The sequence below is a fragment of the Equus asinus genome, chromosome 7 (assembly GCF_041296235.1).
Source record: "Equus asinus isolate D_3611 breed Donkey chromosome 7, EquAss-T2T_v2, whole genome shotgun sequence".
NCBI lineage: Eukaryota > Metazoa > Chordata > Mammalia > Perissodactyla > Equidae > Equus > Equus asinus.
This window is the reverse complement of record NC_091796.1, coordinates 55,400,454-55,420,860: the sequence shown is the minus strand read 5'-3', so window position 1 is coordinate 55,420,860 and position 20,407 is coordinate 55,400,454. Positions and strand designations below refer to the sequence as shown.

Below are 20,407 nucleotides of genomic sequence, written 5' to 3'. Positions count from 1 at the left end.
CAGTCAAGATTTGATCAATAAAATGCCCTCTTTCCCTCACCTAAAAGTAAGAGTAAGAATCAGGCTAATTAGAAAAATAACAGTAATAATCCCATCCCTGTCCTTCCTGACCACCTGCCTGGGTGCCAGCCTGGGAGCCTCAGGAAGACAGGGCGCCTCTCACTCAAGGTTATATCCCCAACCAGCAGAGGGCCTGGCTGTCCGTACATGCTGTCTAAAGAGAGTGTAAAGGGCCAGTCTTTTCCAGATGCACAATTTGGACAGCAAAGGATTCGGTGACTGTTAAAGTACCTCTTAAGTTTTTTAGTGAAAGTGGAATCAGGAGTCATTGTCTTTAGCCTCCAGTTAGTCCTTCATACAATGACTGTCCTCTCCCATCAAGAAAAAAGATGGTATTTTTTTCTCACACTGTGTTAGATTTATCTTCTTAGAATTAGAAATCTTTGGTTTCAGTGATCCGATCCCCTGTTGTTACCATGCTTTGCCGCCTACTACCCCAAAGGAGGATTTTCATCTGTGAACATGTATTTCTTTCTTCAGGTGAGAGGAACAGCTGTTCTCCTGACTTCAGGCCTTGCATTCCCAGCTTAGAAGTCCTACTGTAAGTGGTGTCGGCCCTGTTATTCCCAGTGGCCAATATTGGCTGCTGTTGGCCCCAGCATTCAGAACTCTTGGCGCTCCTCTGTTGCCCTTAAAGCGTTAGGGTTTGGGACTGCAGGTGTTGCAAATGCTGTTTGCCTTTTGGGATCGGCTGCAGTTTGAGAGCTGCTGCTCTGTGTCGACAGAGAGCCTTCGCTTCTGCTGGGTTCCATTTTCCCATTCGTTCTGATATCAAGAGACATTTAAAATGATCAGATTCAAGGAGTGCCATATGTTTGAAAGTACTTTTTTTAATTTTTCAAGTTACTCCGGGAACCTGATTTCTCATTTTATCTGACAGTTTGGAAGTCCTACCCAGGTGTTTATTAAAATAAAAGCAACAGCCCCAGGTTGTTGGATGGGTCTCTTGCGAGGGAATTCTGGCTTTCAATCTGTACCAAGTTAGTTATGAGAAATGGAGAATTGAGACAGAGTGGCATTAAATCTGATGTGGAACTGCATACCCAGCAGAATGCTAACATTACAGAGCCTGACAATACCAAGTGTTGGTGAGGACGTGGAATAACATTTGTGGTTTAGAAAACACTAAAGCTAAACAAGGTCTGTGTTATGAGCCAGCAATCCCACTGCGAGGTCTATTCCCAGGAGAAATGAAGATGTACGTCCACAACAAGACACGATCAGTGTTACAGAATTCGAGGTGATGGTTGCTTAACTCTGTGAATATATTAAAAACTATAGAACTGTATGCTTTAACAGGGCGAATTTTATAGTATGTGCATTATATCTCGGTAAGACTGTTATTTTTGAAAAAGATATGTTCAAGAATATCCATGGTAGTTTTATTCATAGTAGCCCCAAACTGGAAGAAGTAGTCCATACATCAGGCAAGGAGAAATAAATTGCGATCTCTGTCTGCAGTAGAATAGTACACTGCGATGAAGACAGCTGCAGCCTCGTCTGTGGGGCAGGCCGGGGCTGTGCTGACTGGGAGGGAGCGTGACGGAGCCTTGGGAGATGCTGGGACGGTTCCGTGTTTCTGTCTAGTGATGGCTACATGGGGCTTTACAGATGCAAACATTCAATGAGCTGTGCCCTTAAGATTCAAGCTCTTTGTGCACTTTACTGTATTTACGTTATACTTCAATTAAAAAAAAATCTGCTGTGGGTATGGAAACGGTGCTGTGCTCAGAAAGCACAGCCCACAGTGCTGCGCTCCCTTCCCGTCCACCGCCGGAAAGGCCTGGGTGTGGGCGCAGCCTCTTGTCCAGCAGACCCCTCCTGCCTCTGGTGTTGACACTTTGTGCTGCAGATGGCCTGGGGTTTCACTTACTGGGGAAAGGGAAGAACCCACAGGCTGATGCCTTGCTATTCTGGGCAGTAGCCATCAGTTCTCTTGAATGTCATGGTTGGAGGGGGTTTCTAATGAATACCCAGCTCAGAGCCAGGGTAAAGAAAATGCGCTCCGGCTTCCTGGTCGCACTGCAAAAGTATTTGTTGTTCCAATTGTGCTCAGCAGGTGAGGCCCCTGCCCCGTCAGCTACACTTTTCCTTTAGGGGCTGGACTAATTAAGGAGAACAGCAGACCTGCCGCGCTCTCCGGCCATGCGGTTCTTGTGGGCGCCCCTGCGGGTCCTGCTGGGGCCTCCCTGCTGGACGCTCTCAGGCCTGCATGTCAATTCGCCTTCCTCATGCCTCTCAGGCTCCCCTTGGCCTTATGGCTTTGGAGCTGGAGATTGGTCACATTTTAAACATGCTCACCAAGATGGTGACTCCTTACTCTTGGTGTGTCGGGAGGTATGTGCGTGTTGTGTGTGCTGTGGGTGCAGTGACAGTGACAGCTTTATGTGAGAGTGGAGAAAGGGGTCAGAAACCTGAGGGCCTAGGGGTGGTGACCAACCCACGCAGGTCTGCAAACTCCCTCATTCTCCGTGGTCGGGCTGTATCCTACAGGCTATTGGCTCCTGCTGTAGAAAGAGAGTGAGGGGTCTGCACAGTGTGAGGGTAGGTTCATGTTCCCAGCAGACGGAAGGCTCTGCCCTCCCTCCTTGTGCCCTTGGCAAAACATGGTCTGACTTACTCCATGGATAGCAGCTCATTAACCAATCAGATTTTAGATTCAGATCCACTGAACTCACTGAGCACCTGATGTTTTGGAAGTACCAATGGTAGTTGCAGTGAACGTTGACTGCTCACCGTGTGCCAGGCCGTGTGGTAGGTACATGGACACACGTTTCTTATCGCGATCTTCTGTGGCTCAAACTATGTGCTCCTCTTCCCTCTCGAGCCATGAGGAAACGGAGACGTTACGTAACTTAAGGCAGAACGGAGGAGCTCGGACGTGAACCCAGGCCTTGACTGCGAAGCCTGTGCCCCTCCTGGTGGCCTCTTCTGAGACGCTCTGTCGTGGAGGGTCTCCTTCGCAGCGCGACGGAGTTTGAATGTGAGTGGGATGAGCGTGATCTCCTGGCGGAGGCTGGATCATAATTCACCCACCCGCTCCTTGTCGCCACCGTTTTCCTTAGTGGGATACTGCACAATATAGAAAACGCCTCCGGGAAACAGGAGGCTGATGGAGACTAATGGCAAACAGATGAGAGGACAGGAGCGCAACCTGTCCCTGGCGGAGCCCAGCCACACTGTCAGGACGAGTCTTAGGAACACCCACGGCCAGCCATCATGGCAGCTGCCTCCAGATGGGAGCTGGGAGCTGGGCTTGGCCGGGCTGTGGGAATGCAAATGGCACAGCTCCTTGGTTAGGTCTTGAGTTTTCTGGTAAACTTAGGATGTGTTCTCCATTATTGAAGCACATATCTTTTTCCTTAATTTGTGACTTTAATTTTAATCCATGACTCCTCTAGAAAAAAACCTTAGAAGCTATTTAGTTCAACTCCCTTCATTAAAATAACTTTGAAAGGCTTATTATAGAAAATTTAGAAAGTTAAGTTAAATGAAAAGAAGAAAAAGCTTATGTGAACCCACCACTGTGGGCATTTTGGAGTATCCTTTGAGACTTTTCTGTGTACACATGTAATTAGGTGTGTTGTGTCTGTTTTTACAGAAATGGGATCATTCTCTACCTGTCGATTTTTATGTAGCGATATTGGAAATGTTCCCCCCTGCTTGGGGTGGATGAGGAAGCTGAGGCCCAGAAAGGTGAAGGACTTGCTGAAGGAATTCTCTACCAGGCTGGCCTGGGAGAAGCAGCCCGTAGCTGCCTTGTCCAGAGCTCTCTTGGCCTGATGAGGCCTGTGGGCCCAGGGCACCGGGCTTGTCAGGGGCCTGGGCATTTAGCGCAGTGTCTGACATATGATAGGCCCTTGATAAAGGAAAGAGCGAAAGAAAGAAACCAGCCCCAGCAGCTGCAGCCTTGCTCCCCTGCCCACGCCCCTTCCAGAGCCTCGTGCAGTAGTTGCCTTTGTGGTGAACTCAGAAGTCCCCCATGTTAGGTTGGAAGAAAAGGCTGTGTCTTCCCTCTAGCAGCTGGAGAATGACTACAGTACACACTTTCTAGCAGTTCAGATCCTGGTCGTAGGGGCCAATTCCTCTGATTTTATAAACATGCCACAAAGTCCCAGAGAGCCTTGGCAGATGGAGGTGGTGGCTGAGGGGCAGGCCACGGTTTTGTAAGCAACTAACAGGGAGCTCTTGGCCAAGATACTGAGCAAACCAGAGTTCATCTGGTGCACTTTTTTGGTATGTGGCTCCCAAGTCCTTTACTGAAAGTGTCCATTAGAGGGACCACCTCTGCATCTGGTCCGGGTACCTGGACTCCACAGGCCGACCCAGCCTCATGCTGTGAGATCAGCGGACAACAGATGGCGGCCCTGCTCTCTCTGGATCCCAGCAGGCCTTTGCTCCATGCCTTCCCTGGGGAAATCTGCGTACAGGCTAGCCACCCGTTTTAATTTTCCCGTTTAACTCCTTGTGGTGTTGATATTTCTTGGCTGAAGCTGAAAGGGGAGGAAGACATCATGAACGTCTGCATGCACTTTAAGGTTGATGCGACAGTGACTGTCTGCAGTGTCTTCCTGGAACAGACGAATGAACACCCTCTTCTCTCATCACTTTCCCTCAGTCCTGTCCAAACACACAAGAGAAGAGGTGGCGTCACGTGTTCCCAAACTAAATCTGTCAACAAAATTCCTCCCCCTTGTGTCTCAAGAGTGTGTTTCCCAGAACCTCAGGGCGGGGCCCCATCTCTGAGTCTCATGCATTCTCTTGATACCCCAGCACGGGCCTTTTGCTGGATGATGAGGAGGGGCCCTCTCTGCTGGGCCCCTCTGGCCGTCTGCGTCCGTCTATTCATCCAGCAGACATTTGCTGAGCACTTGTAGGTTCTGGGCCCTGTAGGGACCAGGGATTGAGTAGTGCTCCACAGTCACAGCCCTGCTCCTGAGACACTCACAGGGTGTGTCGTCACGGCCCCGCATAGCCGTGAGCCTGTGTGTGGGAGCCTGCCCCAAGGCCCACGGAGACCTTCCACTGTTTCTGCCTTTGCTGTTTGGGCCTCCAGCTGCCTGCACCGAGCAGGACTGCACCTACGGCCTGGCTGCGTTTACGCTATCCTGAGCCTTTGTCTGGAGGGGTGACTCTGAGTTTAAAAAGCCAGCATATGTGGCTGACAAGGCTGTGGGGAGAGCAGGCCCTCCCTTCCTTACCAACGGGAGTGTCAGATGTCTCAGCGCAGTGGAGGGCTACTGGCGGTGCTCAGCACACTTATACAAGTGTGCACCTGTCGACCCTCAGCTTCCACTTCTAGGAACTTATGCTTCACATGGGTTTCCACCAGTGTAGGATGGCGTATGTGCAGGGTTATTAACCTGCATTGTTTGTAGGAGCAAAATCAGAAAACAGTCCCAGTGTCTATCATTAGGCATCTGGCCAATGGAATTCAAAAATCGATGAAGCTCTATGTTTGGCCAGGGGAAGATCTCCAAGACACATTCCTAAGTGGAAAACACAAGGAGTAAAACTGTATAATGTGCTAGCTTTTGTGTAAAAAAGAGAAAAAAACCCAGAATCTGCATTCCTCTTCACTTACATAAGCATAAAGAAACCTTAATACGTAAGAAACATGGTGGCCTTTGGTGAGAAGTGACAGCTGGGCGGATGGGGGACCACAGGTGCAGGGAGGTGCTTCACTGGGTATATTTTCACAGTTTCTGGTTTTGGAATCGTGAATGCATTACCCATTTAAAAATGAAATTTGAAAAATACAATAGGCTGCAATATGCCCCCCTAAAATGTTATGAAAATACTTGCACCTTTGTTTATACAGATCTTAAACCTGGGTTATGAGAATTTTAAACCAGAAAGAGTTGATTGATTACTAGAAACCTGAATCTGAAAGACAGAAGTAGCAATGAGGTGGTCTCCTTAGGGGAGAGAGAACAGGGTCCCAGGTAAGGTGACCTCCTGCATTGAAGGGATGTGACCTCTGAGACCTCTAGGGAAGTGGGCTGGTCCCTGCAGATGGCGTGGTCTGAAGTACCCAGGGTTGTCTAGTCCGCCCAGAAAGCAGTCAGGAGTACTTTTTGAATGTGAGTTCTTCTGTGACGGGAGCGCACACCCTGCGTCTTGGTATCACGTGGAGCAGATGCTCAGGAGATGACCAGCTGAAGCGTGGCTGGACCATCCAGGTGTGTTGCCGGTGCCCTGATACGATAAGGCAGTCAGCAGGTTCTTGCTGTGTGGGTGAATAAACCGAGTTCCTCTGGGGCACTGCAAGGGATTTCTGAAATACGTGCTAATTGCCTTCAGAATCTTTGCACGGGCCAGAGGCTTTAACGTTTCCTCAATGAAAAGGAGCCACTGAGGAGCGCTGTCTTCTTGATAGAGGGGGCCACTTGACGGGCTTGTGGCTGTACCCAGAGGAGGGGTGGGCCCACGCGAGCCCCCTGGGCTTAGGCTTTCTCGTTCCTGTCCTGGAACCCAGGCAAAGACCACAGTTCAGATTTCTCTGTTCTTAGCTTTCTATATTTTATAAGGGGTGTACCTTATAAATTGGATGGGCACAAGACAAGACAGTTCTTCACTCTGGGTCATTACACTGAGCCTTGTGGCAGTTGGCAGGTTTCCTAAGTTAACTGTTCTCTGCTTTTTTGAAACATATATTTGAATGTCTAACTACGTTTTCGTTTTAAACTTAGGAGACAGACTAACATTAACCGGCTTCCCTCAAGCCATCAGTTTGCCTGTATCTTAGGGACACCCAGTGTGTGACCCATCAAGGACCTTCTTGGCTTTGGCTGCTAGAAAGCATGCAGCCAACCCCATCAGCCACTCCTTCCTGCTTTGTGCGGCTCCCTCCCTACCACGTAGATAGACATCTCTCCCTCACATTTGGGGTGACTGTCTCAACTCTGCCTCTTTATCTTTGTTTTCCCCTTTCCTTCATCTCTGTTATCTACTTCTAATTGATATATTTTATCTGTAGCAACTGTCTTTTTAAGCTTCTTGAAAATTCTCATTGTAACAAGTCAGAGAATGAATAAAATTCCCCCTGTCCTCTTCAAAAATGTTTTAAGTGAAAGAATAAAATTCAATCCTTGAGAAATACTTTATAGATCATGCCTTTGTCTTATAGAGGGGAAACTGAAATGCAGAGAGGGGCATCGGCCTGCCTGAGGTTACACAGCGAGTCTGTGACACACAGCAAGGGAACACCCAGAACTCTCTGGCTGCTGGCCCTCTGCCCTCCCACAGGCACAGGCATAATAACAGATGCCTCCAAGATTGGGATCAGCTCTCTCCAGGATTACCTCTGGCATGCTGATGAAACTGCACGCTCAGTCGTGTTGGAACCAGCTGCCCCTCATCTTTAAATGAATAGAATTCTCCCTAGAATTTTTTCAGTGCCTTGCTAGGAAAAAGGGGTTTCCAGCTATTGGCTTTTTTCTCTCTCTTCAGGTTTCCTTCAGCTTTAAAGTGGCCACTACTCACTCACACTTTGCACTCCAGTTGATACGCCACGGCTTGGAGTTTGCTGGGCTTGTTCATACTGTTCCTTCTCTGTAGAAAGCCCTCCCCACCCTTCCTCACCAGATAATTCTTCTGCGTCCTTCAAGATCATCTTGATATGGGGCTTGTTCCCATAACATTCAGAGCATACCCACATCTTAGCACTTAGCTTCTTATATTGAAATCATTTGCTTAGTAACCTCTAGAAGTGGCTGACCTAAAAGAGGCGGGCTGTGAGGGCAGGTTTTTGCCTTTCGTTTTTGCCTCTTATCCCCAGTGAGGTTCTCAGTGAACGTAATTTGGCCTCAGCTTCATTCCAGCAATAACTCAAAGCCCTTTTCCTTTTTTACTTCTAATTCAGTGAAAGCTTCTTCTGAAGGCATCATTGGTTTTTTAACTTTCATTTTTTAAAACTCTCCAGAAGAGCAAGGAATAGTGTCTTAGCTCAGGCTGCCATAACGAAATACCATTGACTTGTGGCTTAAACAACAGACGTTTATTTCTCACAGTTCTGGAGGCTGGGAGTCCAAGATCAAGGTGCCAGCAGGGTGGGTGTCTGGTGCGAGTGCTCTCCTTGGCTTGCGGATGACTGCCTCCTGGCTGTGTCTTCACATGGCAGAGAGAGAGACAGACAGAGAGAGAGAGCTCTTTCGTCTCTTCTTTTTTTTTAAAGATTGGCACCTGAGCTAACATCTGTTGCCAATCTTCTTTTTTTTTTCTTCTCCCAAAAGGCTGCCAGTACATGGTTGTATATTCTAGTTGTGGGTCCCTCTAGCTCTGCTGTGTGGGACGCCGCCTCAGCATGGCTTGACAGGTGGTGCTAGGTCCATGGCCAGCATCCGAGCTGGTGAAACCCTGGACCTCTGAAGCAGAGGGCCACGAGGCCAGTCCCTGGTCTCTTCTCATAAGATCACTAATTCCATTGTGAGGACCCCACCCTCATGACCTCATCCAACCGTTTTTACCTTCCAAAGGCCCCATCTTCAAATGCCATCACATTGGAAGTTCGGGCTTCAGCATATGAATTTGGGGAGGGGACACAGTTCAGTCCATAGCAGAAGAGTTCACAGGTGACTGTTGGTATTTTGCAGTGAGTGCCAAGAGTCGGGTGGCAAGAGCTGAAAAGTCTTCATGGTTTGTATAATCCCTCAAGTGGAATTGAGGTGGCGGGGTTAGTCTTGTGCAAGCTTTGTACATTTCTAAGAAATCCTCACTCTGGTCGTGTGAGACTGAGTGTGACCAGACCCAGAGCCAGGGCGCAGCCCTTGACATCATGGGCTCACTTCTCCCGGCTGATACTTCTTCAACAATTGTTGGGATTCAGGAAGGAGGCAGGTTAGAAGGAGCAAAAGGGTTTTTACCAAATGGGCACCACATTTCCTGTCTATAAACATTGCAAGGAGGTCTTGATGTATATCTCTTGGCAAATCTGTTCTTTCGCCTCCATTATTATTATGTATAATGATGGCATGAATTGAAGTTATTGCTGTATCAAAAGGAGAGGAAAAAAGTTCCTCATGGCCTTGGAGTAAGTATAATTATGGTGATTTTATTTAAAGCTCCTTTGAGCTTACATTCATTTCATTTCTAAAAATAGACTGCAGAGATTAGATCTATCCTTTGAGTGAATCAAAACAACTTTAGAAAATAAAAACACCTTAGCACATGCCCTTCCTTTCCAGAAGCACAGAGTACTGCTTAGCTTGGGAGACTGATAGAACTTTTTAATCAAGAGGACAAAAGTTTGAAAAATAACTTTGGCAGAAATCCATTCTTTTTTTTTTTTGAGGAAGATCAGCCCTGAGCTAACTGCTGCCAATCCTCCTCTTTTTGTTGAGGAAGACTGGCCCTGAGCTAACATCCATGCCTGTCTTCCTCTACTTTACATGTGGGATGCCTACCACAGCATGGCGTGCCAAACAGTGCCATGTCTGCACCCAGGATCTGAACCAGTGAACCCCGGGCCGCCAAAGTGGAACTGTGCACACTTAACCGCTGTGCCACCGGGCCGGCCCCAGAAATCTATTATTCTAAAAGTAAGTCTGTCAGTAGTTGAGTACATTTACTGAATAAAATGAAACTGAGAAAGTTGAGAAAAAGCACTAGAATGAAGAATCTATTGATTCCACACCAGGCTGTCACTGAATTGAGTTTGAGGGAAAATTAGGGTAGTCTCAAATTCTCCGTTTGTCTCCCACAATTGGATGTTCTAAGTATATCTATGTAATTTCTTCTCTTTATACTGCTTGGCAAAGAAGCAGCACTTGGAAAATTTATAGCCCCTTTATTTAAAGAAAATTATAGTATGTTATGGAAAATAAAACATACAGAACAACCAAATAAGGTATTTTAGGATGAACTGAAGTGGAATGCCCACGGACATAGATAAAAGGAAGAAGCCCTCCAAAGGTACCAGGAAACACCACTTCAGTGGGCATGATATTAATATGGCCTCTTGAGCAATTTGAGTACTAAAGAGAAAAGTCTGATGCCCAGCCCAGAGAAGAGCTAACACCTTCTTCATGGCTGTACCAGGAAGATTACAAGTCCAAGATAAAAAGCCCAAAGGTCCACAGATTTCTGAAGTTATAACAAAAGGACCAGTGTCAGATGGTATGAAAGACACATTGGTCTTTTCAGCACATGGCATGTGTTAAAGAGTTCAGAGTTTGGGTGCCTGAACTCTGCTACCCACTCCTCTTCTCTTCTTGGGGTATAGACTAAGAGAACATACGAACAAGAAATAATAGGCAAGTGGGAAACAAAGTTGAGCTGAAAAACTCAACACTGGTTTAGAGACTTAAGGCTTTCTGCTCCCCATATGAGCATGGCTTCCTCTCCATCCTCCACTCCCACCCCCAAAGGTGGAGGAAGAGTCAAGAGAACTTTATTGCATGGATTTAAGAGAAAAAAGAAACCATACGGAGTCTGGGTTCTTGCCTTTAAAGCACTGGACTCCCACTAAGTAGTGTAATGAGCCACAGTAAATGTACAATTGGATGAATAATTCTTCCCATCAGAGTGAACTTGGAAGGGCGTGAAAGGATAGAAGGCAGCAGGGTTTCCTCCCCCACAGGCAGAGAGAGTCATGAGGAGAGGAAACTGAATGTTCTTCTTACCTCAGGCCTGCCTTATTGATCACCATTAGTTGCACCATATCTGAAACACTGTCCAAAGAGAAAGAGACGGTGCCCTTGAGAAAGTCCTATTGTCCCAGGGTGGTATTTACAGGATCCTAGAATATAATACAACATTTTTTAAAAAGTTAATTAAAATTGTAATGATGAATTAATAAGATTGTCAGTGATCAGGAAGATGTTCAGAACATATCAGATAAAGCCCCCCTACCTTGCCGCACTGTGACACCCAAGGTGGCTCTAGGGAAATAGTGGTCAGCCCAGCCTGGTTTGAAAACCAGTGGCTTACCGTCTCTCTAGGTTTGAGTTTTCTTATCTATGTAATAAAGAGAAACTCCACTTTTGAGTAGAATGTTGTGTATTGTGATAAGTCAACATTCAACTGACACAACTAGGGGAAAAGGCAAATAAATTATAAAAATCATATTTTTAAAGTAATCAGAGATCTGTGAAAGCAGTAAGAACTAAATTAAATAAATTTCCAGAGAAGGAAGACCCCTTCCTATATACTAAATAACACAGGCTATTTTCTTCTTGGGGGGAGCGGGAGGATATTTGCTGATTCTGGGTGTGGGCTAAGGATCTGGCTTGGTCCAAGGAGAGGAACTATTCTGTGGGAAAGAGAAACTAGCAGAGCTTTTGGCAGTCATGTGGAACTGGCCCGATTGACTGGAAACTAGAGGAGCCCCAAAGGCACGTCCAATGCTCCCATGAGACATTTGTCGAGTTCTGGGTCAGTTCAGGAGGTTGCAGGCTGGCCCAGAAAGGCAAAGTGAAAACTCTCATAGTCTTGAGGTGCTTAGGAGACAAAATTTTGCTAGAAAGAAGGGCCTGCAGCAAATATACAATTAGTCATCCCCTAAAGACAGTTGCCGGGTTTTGAACCTACGTGGAATGGGAAGCTAAAAAGCTAAGGTCAAAATTTCAGAAAGGCAGAACTTTTAGGGACGAGGAGACAGAGATCCACTAAGGTCTTAAACACAAGTCTGGGAGCACCATACCTGAAGGGCTGCTAGATGTGGACTGAGTCTCACTAGAGCTGCAGCCCATCTCTGATTCACTCAATCCCTAATTGGATTGAGCCCATCATCCTATTAGAGGAAAAGAGCAATTCTTCCTGGTAGAAGCTATCATTGGAGCCTCTACAGTTCTTTTATATGCAGTGTCCCAACATACAGAGTTATAGACATGTGAAGAGGCAGGAAAACATAACTGATAATCCAGTGGAAAAAATAATAGGAACAGAATGATCCAGATGTTGGAGCTAGCAATAAGTTAAAAATGACTGAGTAATATGTTAAAGACAATAGAGGAAAAGATGAGTTAAATGACGGGAGAATTTCAATGCAAAATTGGAATCTGTAAAATCAAATAGTTATCATTGAACTGAAAAAAATGAGTGAAGTTAATACCTTATTGGGTGGGTCTAAGAGCAGACTAGGCATAGTGTAGCAGGCTTGGTGAAGCATAAAGAGGAAAAAAGAATGGGAAGAACAGAACAAAGCATAAGAGGCTGAGGGAAATTGCCAAGACATCTAACATATGTGTAACATCTTATTTACCAGGTTCTGGCCTATCCATCAATGTTATAAAATAGTTATTTGAATTTTGGCAGTTTATGGATACTTTGACTCAAACTCATAAGACATTAATAATCAGAGACTCAACTCTACCTGCATATGGGAATTATTAGGGACTCCTTTGAAAAATGCTGATACTGGGGCCAGCCAGTTAGCATTGGAGTTCTGGAAGCTGAGGAGAGGGAGATTGGGCAGAAGCAATAGTTGAAGGGATAATGGCTGAGAATTTTCCAAAACTGCTGAAAGACATCAACCCACAGCTTCAAATAGCTCACCAAACCGTCAACAAAAAATAAACAGAAAACTGTACTTAGGTATATCTTAGTCAAACTGTTGAACACTAAAGAGAAAGAGAAAATCTTCAGCCAGAAAAAAAAGACATTACCTTAAATTAAAGAAGTAAATGATATTTCAGGGGAAACTATGACTACCAATAGACAATGGAAAGACATCTTTAAAGTGTTGAAATTTAGAAGAGAGATTGCATAATCTCAACACTCTGTTCTTCTATTTCTACTGTAAAGAACTGGTCACCAACTTCTTCAAAATTACTATGAATATATTTGGAGAATTACTATGTGAGGTTTTTCTAGACTCTATTAAATATAGGCACACATTGTTTTATTGTGCTTCACTTTATTGTGCTTTGCAGATATTGCATTTTTCGTAAGACCCTTCACCAGCAAAAAGATTATGACTGGCTGAAGGCTCAGATGATGGTTAGCATATTTTTAGCAGTAAAGTATTTTTTAATGAAGGTATGTACATTATTTCTTTAGACATAATGCTATTACACACTTAATAGACTACAGTATATGTAAACATAACTTGTATATACATTGGGAAACCAAAAAACTTATGTGACTCTCTTTATTGCAATATTAGCCTTATTGCAGTGGTCTGGAATGAGCCTGCGATATCTCCAAGGTATGCCTGTATATTTGCTGCTTTGATCTCCTAATCCTCAGATTTCTGTTGAATCACAAAACATTGGATTCAGATCACATAACATGATATTGGCTTCTTTCCTAAAATCATGTTGGAAACACATTATAAATCAAGTAAAGCAGTATATAATTTGGATAGGCAGATCATGTTCCAAAGTAGAATATAAATGTTTGAAGGTAGAATGATGAATGACCTCCCCAAAAGGAAACCGTGATATAATGGTATGATACATGTATAGTGTTAGTTAAGGTGTTGGTTGGAATAGTGACTTAGAATTCCTTGCTACTCAAAATGTGGCCTTGACACCAAAAGCACAAGCAACAAAAGAAAAAATAGATATATTGGACTTCATCAAAATTACAAACTTTTGTGCTGCAAAGGACACCATCAAGAAAGTGAAAAGACAACCCACAGACAAATCACATATCTGATAAGGGACTTGCATCTAGAATATATAAAGAACTCTTACAAATCAATAGTAAAGAGACAAATAGTTTAAAAATGGGCAAAGAATCTATATAGACACTTCTCCAGAGAAGATAAACAAATGGCCAATAAGCCCATGAAAACATCCTCAACATCACTAGCCATCAGGAAAATGCAAATTAAAACCACAGTGAGATACCACTTCACCCCACTAGGATGGCTATGATAAAAAGACGAGAATAAGGATGTGAAGAAATCGGAACCCTTATACACTGCTGATGGGAGTGTAAATTGGTGCAGTAAATGTTACCTGCAGCGATGATGATGTTAATGGTGATAGTAACGATAACATCTTATTTACCAGGTTCTGGCCTATCCATCAATGTTATAGAATGGTTCTTGGAATTTTGGCAGTTTATGGATACTTTGACTCAAACTCATAATACATTAATAATCAGAGACTCAACTCTACCTGCATATGGGAATTATTAGGGACTCTTTTGAAAAATGCTGATACTGGGGCCAGCCAGGTAGCATAGCGGTTAAGTTCGCGTGCTCCTATTTGGCAGCCCAGTGTTCACTGGTTCAGATCCTGGGTGCAGACCTACGCATGGCTTATCAAGTCATGCTGTGGCAGGCATCCCACATATGAAATAGAGGAAGATGGGCAGGGATGTTAGCTCAGGGCCAGTCTTCCTCAGGAAAAAGAGGAGGATTGGCAGCAGATGTTAGCCCACGGCTAATCTTCCTCCAAAAAAAAATGCTGATACCTGGGCCTCATTATAAGATATTCCAATTTGATTGATTTGGGACCGAACTTCAGTGTTTGGTTTTTTTTTTTTTTTTAACTTGTCAGGAGTTTCTGATGTACATCCAGAGTTGGGAGCTACTGAGTCAAATTGACATCTCCAGGGTCAAGCAAAGCCGCCCCTGAGGGTTAGCTTGGAGCTGGAAAAGGAGGATTGGCATAGGAATCGGGAGACCTGGGCTTTCTTCCCAGCTCTTGTCTTGTCGTGACTGTGTGCTTTGAGAAGGCATTTAACCTCTAGGAGCCTCAGTTTCTTCGTCTGTAAAATGGGCCTCTGCACCCTCCTGTGCAGGGTTGCTGTGAGGAGAAGTGAGCTCATCCGTGGACACTGCAGAGCCCTGGGTCCGGGACATTTTTTGCCCTCTTTAAATTTTCGTTACTTCCTTCCCTTCCTTTCCATGAACTAGGTATTCATGTCACATTTTTTCTAATTTTGTTCTATTATTTCTTCTGTAAAATGTTAAAGTTTGTTAAAAGTCACCCACGGTTTCTGTAGGTTTAAAATTTATCCTTCCTTCACCTGACCCTAATCTCTTTTTGTTCCTCATCTATCTTCTCAATCCTATTGTGCTTGTGGTAAATGCTGTTTTTCTGATACCTAACAAAATCAGTTGTTCATGGTATGTTTTAATGAAGTGATATAAAATACTGTTAATAGCCATGCCTGGAGTTTAGCGTAAGTTGTCTATGATTAATTATTACAACGATCATGGTAATAAATCATATAATTTGTAATAGGGGTTAACTGAATCTTTTTAAAACGCCAAATAGCATTCTCAGCCTTAGTTGTGGTTTCTGTCTGTGTTTCTGTCTCTCTGTGGACTTAGAATAGTTCCTTCGGTCCTACGAGAAAAAGAAAGGCTGCTCTCAGATTATAAATTTTTAAAAAATTTGCTCTTTGACCTAAAAGGAAGATTGGGTTAGTAAGATTCATATGTGAGTCTGCAACACAGACGGACTCCAGGACAGTCTGACATGTGCCTCCAGCTCTGCGGCCTGTGAGAGAGCTAGTCTGCCCTTCCTCAGAGATAATGGCGGTGCTGAGCGGTCACATACCAGCTGGACAGAGTAGTTCCTGGGACGGTGCTGGAGTTGGAGGGTGTAGAGCACAGCTCCGCACGTTTTAATTGTGCTTGCACATCACCTGGGGATCTGTTCCCCCGTTGACGTTGTTCAGTAGGTCTGGGATGGGGCCTGAGGTTCTGCATTTCCTACAAGCTCCCAGGTGGTGTTAAGGGCTGGGGTGTGGAAGACGTCTGTTGTTTTCCTGCTCGGTTTCCTGCCTTCCTCCAGGGAACGGTCCTTCCTCCATTCCAGCCATGAAGTTCAAGGTTGAGCAAAGTTCTTACATTGCTCTGTCTCCCAGACCACAGTCAGTTGGTCCAGGAGCCATTCGGAATCTTCCCTGACATTTTTGGACTTGGAACCAGAGAGAGCCAGTCTGAGATCCTCTCTGTGGGGCTCTTTCTAGCCCCATGGAGGTAACTGGTCAAAACAGCGGAGATGAGGGGCGGAGAGTGTCCTCGTGGTTCTCAAGTCTTGATTTCAGCTATCCCTATATGTGAAAAGGGATTTAAAAAATAAACAAATTGTGACCTTTGAAGTTAGATTACCAGCTCTGATGACCTAGTGCAGTTTTGTAAATTGCATCAGGTGCTTACTATATGTGGGTCTCTGTTGCTAGGTCCCAAACGTACAAAGATGGTCTCCCTCGGTGGGGAGACCACGCATTTCAGTCGAGTTTGGGATATACAATGGCAAAGATTTATGGAAGCTTCTAGAAGAGGTCCCCGAGCCACTCAGATGTGTGGACAGGAGCCAGGTTGAGGGAAGGTTTTCCAGAAATGGATTTTCCAAAGGTGAGTAGGAATTGTGCGAAAAGGCCTGTGAAATTATTCTAGATAGAATTTGCTGAGCAAAGGCAAGATGATAGTGTGAAGCTGTGTTTGGAAAGCTACAACCAGTTTAAGTGAGAGGCGCATGGTTGTAACAGGAGTTTCAGTGAAGGGCTTTGTATGCAGGCTGCAGTAGGCTACTTTTTTCTTGTCGTATGTATTTAAAACAACAACAGCAAAACAATAACAACAAGAAGCCCAAATCTCTGATCCTCCCCCAAATGCATGACTATCTGGCAGGTTTCCACTAACAGCCACTCCTCTTTATTCTCTCTTAAACAAACAGAAAATTTGTCTTGGGATCGAAATGAATGTTTAAAAAACAAACCTGATCTGCTTCAAATACCAAAATCTGTTTCAATAACACAGAGGTTGTGACAGCCGTTGACCAAGCCAGGAAGTTCAAAGCCGTGTGCCGACACAACGCATTGAGTTCTGCTGTTGTTGGCATCCCGGGTCGGGCAGGTGCTGCCGTGGGTGGGTGAGGTCTGTGTGTGCGAAGGACGCATTCCTGAGACCACAAGACTCTGTCTTCTTTCGGGAAAAATTTATATTTAAAAAAATGGTTTTTGAAAGCAAGAACAACAGTTAGTAGTAATGGCTCCTACTCATGTCTCTTGAATGGTAAGTTCCAAGAGTAACTTGAAGTCTTCTTCATGAGCAGATTTTAGCCATTTTAAAGGCTTTTTTAAAAAAAAGTTTATGCTTTTACTGACATTCATCTCCAGAACTTTTTCATCGTCCCAAACTGAAGCTCTGTCCCCATTAAGCACTAACTGCCCATCCCTGTTGCCCCCAGGCCCTGGTGGCCCCCATTCTACTTTCTGTGTCTGAGTTTGACCACTCTCCTTCATATAAGGGAAATCATGAAGTATTTGTCCTTCTGTGTCTGGCTTCTTTCACTTAGCATAGTGTCTTCAAGCTTCCTCCATGTCATAGCATATTGCAGAATTTCCTTCCTTTTTAAGGCTGAGTTATAGTCCATTGTATGCATTACCACATTTTGCTTATCCATTCATCCATCAGTGGACACTTGGGTTGCTTCCAACTTTTGACTATTGTGAATAATGCTGCTATGAACATGGGTTTGCAAATATTTGTTCAAAGCCCTGCTTTCAGTGGATTCTTTTTTTCAAAAAAGTTGTATGGAGCCATCTGGGCCCTTTCTTGAGTTTCTGGCTGTGAGAGAAGGCTGACCTCGGAATCAGTGCCTTGGTTCTCTTCCTCACTGCCATGAAGTAGCTGGGCTCCCGGAGCAGGTCACGCACCATCTCTGGGTCCCAGCTTCCCCACCTGAGATCTTAGGGAGTCCCTCAACCTCTCAAGTTCTGCCCCTGAGTGACTATACCTGGGACATTCTGTACCCAGATTGGCACGCTTACCCACTCCTGACTTCTATTTGCTCCTCGACAGAACTAGAAGTAGAGTGGATCTTTGGCATGAGCAGACTTATCATTCAAACTTCCGAGTGTTCTTGAGCAGCCCTTAAGGCCCAGGGCATATAGAAATCCGGTGCTTGCCGAGGCATGAACGTGAACCTCAGACATGGGGGCGTTGATGTGTGGGTGCAGGTCACTCAGTGGGTAAGTCAGGCTGGCCAGTGGCCCAGTGTCTGCCCCTCAGCAAGGCGTTGTTGGCTGCTGCTTGTCCTTTCTTATGCAGTGACTTTTGGGAAGTGGTAAACTTGATGACTCTGCATGTGTGTGTGTGAAGACGCCTCCAAAAAGAGAGCTGACTGCTAGGACTGGTGATGGAAGTAAGAGTGGGGAAGCCTAAGAAACTGGTGGTTCTTACTGCATAGATAAAAAGTGGCCCAGCTGACTCCACAGTAGCTCTGTCTCTGGTGCAAACAACTTCACTATACGTTCCCTCCAAAAATGAGACAAACCTAGTTGGGAAATTCTGGTGAGTGTCTCAGCCAGCAGAAAATTTGCTCATTGAGAGATAAAACTTTAGAGAAGTTGGAAAAAGCAGCTCAGGAGACAGGCAGGAGACTATCCAAACATTTCCAGGAAGCAGCAGATGGCAGAGGCACCAGTGTGGCTCCTAAACCAACCTTATTTTCAAGCAAGGGCTGGTTTGAAAATTTTAAGATGTGTTTTTCTTGGCAGAAGGTGCAGTTAATAGGAATAAGCGGGCCAGCTGTCTATCTCATGGCAGACAGGCCTCCTCCTACGCTGAATAAGCTCACGGAGGCACGGAGGGACGAGTCCCAGGCTGTGGCTGCTGCACGGCCCGTGGGAGGTGACCGCTTCACAGGGGAGACCGAAAGTCACGTGGAGCAGGCAGGCAGAGAGTAAGCAGAGGAGCTGCTCAAAGAACGCCGTGAATATATGTGTGTATCAAATCATCATGTTGTATACTTTAAATATATACAATTATATATGGCAATTATTATTCCTCGAAAAAGTTGGAAAAAAAGAAAAAAGATGTTAAAAAGGGGCAAAGGAGATGAAGACAATGGTGATGAAGAAAGGCTAGTTGAGCCCTTCATAAATTCAGCGAGGTGCTCCATTACACCAGGCTGCCAGCGCTGCTGACATCCATCAGTAGAATGGAACCTCTTCAGCGATTCCAAGAAATCCATCTCCGTTGGCACCAGCCCAGAAAATGTCCAAGGAGTTGCAAAAGGAAAGAGGGATTAACAAGGTAATTAACTTTGGTCAAGACTAAGAAGGGGGAAAAAAGGAAGTAAAAAGTAAGAATAAAACGGAAGGTGATAAAAACAGGCATAAATGAAATAAATGATATTTATCCAAACAGCTAAATACTAATGAGTTGGAAAACCAAGATGAAATACATTTTTGGCAAAACTGAAAATGGCAAACTTGAATAAAGGAGAAAGAGAAGACGTGGTTAGGGCAGTGGCTGTTAAAGGCCACCCCTACTAGAAGCTCCAGGTCCAGGGGCGTTCGAGTTGGGGTTACCTTTCACAGTACAGATCTCTTTATCTTGTATGGGAAAAGAAGGGAAGCTCAGGAACTAACTTATGTGGTTAGTAGAACCTTGTTTCCAAACCCAGACAATTGCATTGCAAGATGAAATTTTAGACTCACTTCGCTTATACCATAGATGCAAAAATCCTAAATAAAATAAAAGGAGGGTGGGAGGGTAGGACATCCTGTTCTTTAAGATAAAACCCACCATTCAACACTTTAACGGATCTCTTTCCTCTTGTCCTTTGGGTTCTGCTTTGCAATGGTCTCCCTGACCATGTTGCCTCTTCTTTTTTGTTCCTGAAGACAACACAGGCCTTTTTTGTTGTCAAGGTTTTTGCTGCAAATCAATAAAGGGAAAAAAACAGAAAGTGACCTCAAATGGGTAAACTACACAGGTTCCAAAATTTCACAAAGTTTTTGTACTGAAGGCTCCTGGTGTATGTTTCCAGACTTCTTTTTGAGACAGTAAATGAATGAAGATGAGACTTATTAATATGCTCCTTCCGTCTGACCATCTGCTTGCTGCCTTGTTCCCAGCTGGGAGACCTGAAGAGGCCTCCAGGACAGCATATGCAGTCCCCTTGAGTGAGATAGTAGTTGACATTTCTGAGGGTGTCCAGCCTGAGTGACCCCTCCCAATGCAGCCTGCTTCTTACTTCTCATTGCAAGTCCTTAGGGTGAGAGCTGTTTTGTATTCCATAATGCAGATTTCTGGAAACAAAAAACTTCTTTTCCTGAACAGACATTACATGTGTTGACAAAGTTGGGTTGTCACACACGTTCTTTGTCCCGACGTTTAGAGGCTCCATGGGAATCTGAGTCCCCTTGATGCCATTTCTAAGAGACTTTTCTGTGACTTCTAGTTCCGAGAGATGCGGGGGTGACCTCTTCCCATCTCCTTTGGCTTCTAGATATTTGCAAATAATTAGTTAATGATTTAATTGCTCCCTTCCCCAGGAAGCACCTGGTTTCTTAGAAAATGTGACATGGGCCAGAAAGACAGAGGCATTGGGACAAGAGGGGGAGACAGTGCTGCAGGGAAAGGCAGGTGGACAGAGAAGTTTTTATCTGGAGGATCTGCGAACCGGCTCATGCACACGACTGACCTTGG

General features: G+C 44.9%; 1 protein-coding gene across 7 annotated transcripts in view; it reads left to right on the top strand.

The window, feature by feature from the left end:
* TMEM241 (transmembrane protein 241) overlaps positions 1 to 20,407 on the top strand; it is a 118,868-nt gene that overhangs the window by 85,340 nt on the left and 13,121 nt on the right. The window lies entirely within an intron of this gene.